Genomic DNA, 5,717 nt, shown 5'->3' on the forward strand with positions numbered 1-5,717 from the left:
CCAGAGCAGACACGGATGTTTTTGGTGCGAGGCTGGAGGAGGAGGCTGAGAACGGGATGTCAATCCCGCAGAAATCCCAGCCACGCTTCCCAGGGGGAAACGGAGCAGAGCCGGGGAAAAGGGGCTGGGGGAAAAGAGCCAGGGGGAAAAAAAGAGGGAAAACACCACGGAACGGGAACCAGCCCCGGTATTTTCTCTGCTGCCACCCCAGGAGGGCCAAGGCTGGTTCTGCTTTGGGGCTGGAGGTGCCACGTGTCCCCGTGGGATGAGTTCCTTAAATCCCATAGGTCCCCAAATCCATGGAATCCCGGACTGGTTTGGGTTGGGAGAAACCTTAAAGATCCCCCAGTTCCACCTCTTTCCACGATCCCAGGTTGCTCCTGCCTGGCCTGCGACACTTCCAGGGATGGGGCAGCCGTGGATTTTCTGGGAATTCCATCCCAGCCCCTCCTCACCCTCCCAGGGAGGAATTCCTTCCCAAAATCCCACCTAAACCTTCCCTCTTTTAGTTTCAAACTGCTCCCCCTCGTCCTGGCTGCTCTTGGATAACCCAGTGCTGCTCCATCTCCTGCTGGACACCTCAAATTCCCAGGGAAAGGCGTTTGGGATGCAGGAATGACATCCTGGGATGGGTTTTCCATGTGCTGCTGGAGCTCGAGCTCAGCCAAGACTCCAGGTCAGGGCCCCTTTGGTTCCCTGCATCCCTTGCAAGGCAAAATTCCCCCTTCCAGGATTTTCCAGCAGCAGCAGGAGGGAGTCTCCCAGCGTTCTGCCCATGGAAAACCAGGAAGAATGGGAGCGGGAGTGGTTTTTCCACAAAGCAAACGAGATATTAGATGAGATATTAGGGGGAAAAAAATCATGGAAATGGTCATAAATATTGGAATGGGCCACTCAGGGAAGCGTTGGAGTCAAAATCCTTGGAAGTGTTGGAAAAACCAATTGGAAAAATTCCCCTGTCAGGATTTTCCAGCAGCAGCAGGAGGGAGTCTCCCAGCGTTCTGCCCGTGGAAAGCTGAGAAGAATGGGGGTGGTTTTCCCACAAAGCTGCCCTCGAAGGGAGCTGGGAGCTGGAAGAGGCTCTGGAGGAGTCTGTGGAGCCCGGCAGGGATTTGTGCCAAGGTTTAAAACCCACCAGGAGCTCATCCCTTAAAGCCGTGACCCCACAAACGTTCCCCAATCGTTCATCTCTCGCTTCCAGGCACTCCTGAAACAAGGTTTGGGAACGGGGTCAGGAAACTCCATCCCGGAGCATCCCCGGTGTGAGGATAAACCCGACAGGGATGAGCTTTCAAATGGATAAAATTCCCGATTTCCAGCTTTTCCAGAGGAGCAGCACGAAAACAAATCCGTGAGTTCAACCCCGTCCTGCTGCAAAGCAGAGCTGGAGGAAGGAAAGGCCGAGGAAGGAGCGAGCTGTAATTAACTGATTGCAGCTAATTGCTGCGTTTGTCACGAGCGAACACAAAGAACGTCAGTTTATATCAACTTGTAATTCCCTCATTTGGCGGAGCAGACATCAAATATTCATGTTGGAGCAGATTACTGCCTCCAGGACAGCCCGAGGCGCAGGCTGCCGGCACTTTGACCTCTTTTGTTTCAAAGGTTACTCCGGCTTTTGCCTGGAGGAGAAAAAAGAGGAGAAAAAGCCTTAAAATTCACGGAATTCACCTGAAATGTCCCTGCCAGGTTGCAGAATTTGATGCTTTGAAAACAAAAATTAACCCCAATTCAGGCCATTTTCACAAGTTGGAATTGTTTAATTCTCCTTGTGGAGCACGCTGGGACTGCAGGTGTGGGGTGGGGAAAGGGTTGGTGCGGAAAGGATTTGTCATCCCCCAAAAAAACCCCCAGGCAGGTACCTAAAAGACAGAATTCCAGAAAAACCCAAAGTCTCCAAACCCATCCGAGTCCTGAAATTCGAGGAAAGAATTGGTTGAGAGCCCATTCAGCTGCTGGGGATCCCATAAAACCAGGCTGCACACAGGAGAACCAATAAATAAATATAAACGTAAATATAAATATAAATATAAATCTTTATTATGTATTTATTATATAATTATATTTATACATATAATTATTAATTATACTTATATTTATATTTATTATATATTTATTATATATTTATACTTATAATTATTAATTATATTTATATTTATATTCGCATTTGTATTTATATTTATATTTACACTTATATTTATACTTACGTTTATACTTATATTTATACTTATATTTATACTTACACATATAATATTTAAAATATAAAATATAAAGTAAATATAAATATAAATATAAATATAATATTAATATAATTATAAACGAAATATAAATTAAAGATAAACGAAATATAACTTTAAATACATCAATAAGTAACCTTTTCCTTTAAATCCTTTCCTCTCACCCCACAAAGCAGCGGCGTTTGGAGCAGCCCTGCTTTTGTTGTGACAGCTGCTGCGCTGTCAGATTAGGCCAGAGCACAGCTGTTGGCTCCGTGTTTTCCTCCAAACATGTCCAAACCGCTCAGGATTTGGGAATTTTCCCCTTCAAGCAGCCCCCCAGGAATGCCCCCACCGAGCTAATTGCTCCGACAAAGGCGGGGATTCATTCCGGGCTGCGGAATAAACGAGGGAAGTCGGCCTGCAGCTTTTGAAGGCCACTTCAAAGGCCGCCTCCAGAAAGGAAAGGTGGGGGCAAAGCAGCTTTTAGTGCCCAGGAACTCCCCAAAAGGCTTTTGGAGATTAAAAACTGAATGTTCTACTTGAGTCAAAAGAGTAAAAAAATCCCTTTCAACTCCGATTCCCCCCCCCCCGGATATTCTAAGACCTCTGCAACGCTCCATGTACTTCATTCCCTTTATTCCAGCTCCTTTATCTGCTCCTGCAGCAGCATTTTGCTCCCTTCCCATCCAACTCCCTGCCAAAGCCTTCCCTGAGTTGGTATTTTCAGGGATTTCAACCTAAAAGAAGCAAATACGGATAATTTAGGGACGGCCCATAACACTCCCTAATCCCAAAGGGGTCGCTGATGTTTCTTTGGCGTCCCAAAGCCAGGAAAAGCCACATCAGAACCCCCCAAAAACCCCAGCCCAGCTCTGAGCACAAAGGGTTATTCCAGCAGCACATTTCCATGGATGTTCCCGGCACAGGGAATACCGGGAATGTCGCGCCCGGCTGGATGCGACAGCTGCTGCTCCCTGCGGAGCTGATTCAACATTTGCCACCCCCACCAGGGGCAAAATAAAACATCCCCAAAATCAACCCCTGGCGGGAGTTTAAGGAGCAAACCTGACTCGTTCCGCTCATTTAATTGCCTTTACCAGGGCTCCGAGCTGCTCTTTAATGCCTCTCCGGATCAAAAATCTTTCCTTACTCCACGCCAGAAAGTCAAGGAATTGGGACAGGATAAAGGCAAACAAACTCAGACATCCACATGGTTTTTATTTCTGGTTCTGAGGCTCGGGACAGGTTCTCGCAGGACCTCACAGGGCACCAAACCACTGGAAGCGCTGTAGAAAAGTGAAGTTTTATATCAACAGAGCCCCTGTGCCACCAGCACTCACTTCACCGGGGCCTCGATAAACATTCCCACGGAATTTCTCAGCGCTGCCTATTGGAATTCCCAAGGAAACCTCAGGAAGAGCTGGCAGATCCCTCTGCTTCAGGGATCTCTCTTCATCAATCCCCAAAATACTGGAGGAAGGATGGGCACCCATCCAGGAGACCCCTTCATAACCCGTATTCACCCCCAACGCGACTTTTTAACGTTCAATACTCAACATTCGGGAAGAATTCCTTCCAACCCTGACGCTCAGGGGCAAAAAGGAGGCGGGCGGAGGGGCTCGGGAACCGCGGGAGCTCCGCTCGCCCCAAACCCGCGGGGTCCGCGCCCCGAACCCCCCGAAAACCCCGGGGGGCGGTGAAAAAGGGAGCCCCGGGGGGGCGCCGTGACCCCGACGTGATTCGAACACGCACCCTTCTGATCTGGAGTCAGACGCGCTACCGTTGCGCCACGAGGTCTCCGCAGCGCCCACTCCGCCCTTGCTACAAGAGCCTGCGCGCCGCCCCTCGCGCAAACTTCCGCTGCCGAGCTTCGCTCGCTCGCCCGGGAATCTCCGCACACCGGGAGCTCTCCGCACACCGGGAAGCTCCGCACACCGGGAAGCTCCGGTTTCTCCGGGATGGCCCCGCAGCAGCGGCCGCGCCCCCCCGCCCCCCGCCCCGCCCTGAGGGGCTCCGAGCCCGCCGCGCTGGCCACGCCCCCTCCACACACACACGTGGGCTGTACCACCGTCCGTGGAGGGGTGGCGCGGCCTCACCAGCTCCAGCGGCCGCGGAGGAGGAATCCCCCCCCTACCCCGCGGTGGTTTGTCCCACGCCGGCCGATTTAAAGGGGCCGCGCGGGGAGAGGGGCCCGGGACGTGCGATGAGTTGGGGGCGTTCTCAGCCCGGCCGAGCCCAGGGGGTGGGGGGAGTTCTCACCTCCTTTTCCTGCCTTTTTCCATGTGTTTCGAAAAAAACAGGTCTGCCAGCGAGCTGGAGAGGGACTTTTGATATGGGCATCGAGTGGTAGGATAAGGGGAGTCGCTTTATACTAAAAAAGAGGAGATTTAGATGGGAAATTGGGAAGGAATTCTTCCCTGGGACTGTGAGGAGGGCCTGGTAGAGATATTGTGGCTATCCCATCCCTGGAAATGTCCAAGAGACTCCACCTTTCCCTGTCTCCCTCCCCAACCTCCCCTTCTGTTCCCATCCCACAGAATAAACCTCAATCTCCGAGCGGTGCCATAAATCCCATTTATTCCCGCAGCTCCACGTGCTGGATGGGCTGGGAAAAAGCTCATTCCAAGCGCAGACAGAGCCGCTCGAAGGAGAATATTCACCGGGAGGAGACGGATCAATAGGGGAGTCTCGGGGCAAACCGCACCCGTAATTTATGGGATCACCGTGTAAACGAGGGGCGATGCAGCGGGAGCCGCCGGGATCGGGGTGTCCGCGGCTCCAGGAGACCCGGAAAGACTAAAAGGAATCGGCATCCATCGGCTGAGCTCTCCTGATCCCTTCCCATGGCGCTCCCGGGATGCTCCTGGATCCCTCCCTGACGCTCCTGGATCCCTCCCTGATGTTCCTGGATCCCTCCCTGACGCTCCTGGATCCCTCCCTGATGCTCCTGGATCCCTCCCTGACGCTCCTGGATCCCTCCCTGATGTTCCTGGATCTCTCCCTGACGCTCCTGGATCCCTCCCTGATGTTCCTGGATCCCTCCCTGATGCTCCTGGATCCCTTCCTGATGTTCCTGGATCCCTCCCGAGGAGGGCAGGGAGAGCCGGGAGATGCCCCAAATCCCGCTGTCCCCCAGAGGACGATGGATGTCGGAAGAAAATCCTCCAGGAAAACGCTAAATCCCGGCCAGCGATGCTCGTTAGGACGGAGCCCAATAATTACTCAAATAAATTGTGGGGGTTTTTTTTCCCCCCATCTGACTTCCAAAGCCTCTGGCTGGGAGTTTTCCCGACATCCCAGGCATCGCTGTGGGGCTGGTTTACGCCTTAACAACCCCCGTGCCCTCCCCCGCATCCATCCCATCCCCAAACAACGGGAATTTCTATTTCAGGGCTCTTTTGGAAAGGGGCGTTTTGGGAAGAACCAGCCGAGAAAAGGAGGGAGCAAAATCCCTCACCTCCAAACGACCATAAACCCCACACCCCAAAAATCATCATA

General features: G+C 52.3%; 1 long non-coding RNA gene and 1 other non-coding gene across 2 annotated transcripts; both read right to left on the reverse strand.

Moving 5' to 3' along the window:
- Positions 1-3,417: 3,417 nt before the first annotated feature.
- Positions 3,418-4,191, reverse strand: LOC116455459. The gene is made up of 2 exons (XR_004244391.1): positions 3,972-4,191; positions 3,418-3,505 (listed from the first exon to the last, which is right to left on the reverse strand). It is a non-coding gene; the product is annotated as an uncharacterized LOC116455459 (long non-coding RNA).
- Positions 3,945-4,016, reverse strand: TRNAW-CCA. Its single transcript has one exon. It is a non-coding gene; the product is annotated as a tRNA-Trp (tRNA).
- Positions 4,192-5,717: the final 1,526 nt, after the last annotated feature.

The sequence above is a fragment of the Corvus moneduloides genome, chromosome 24, assembly GCF_009650955.1.
Source record: "Corvus moneduloides isolate bCorMon1 chromosome 24, bCorMon1.pri, whole genome shotgun sequence".
Lineage (NCBI taxonomy): Eukaryota > Metazoa > Chordata > Aves > Passeriformes > Corvidae > Corvus > Corvus moneduloides.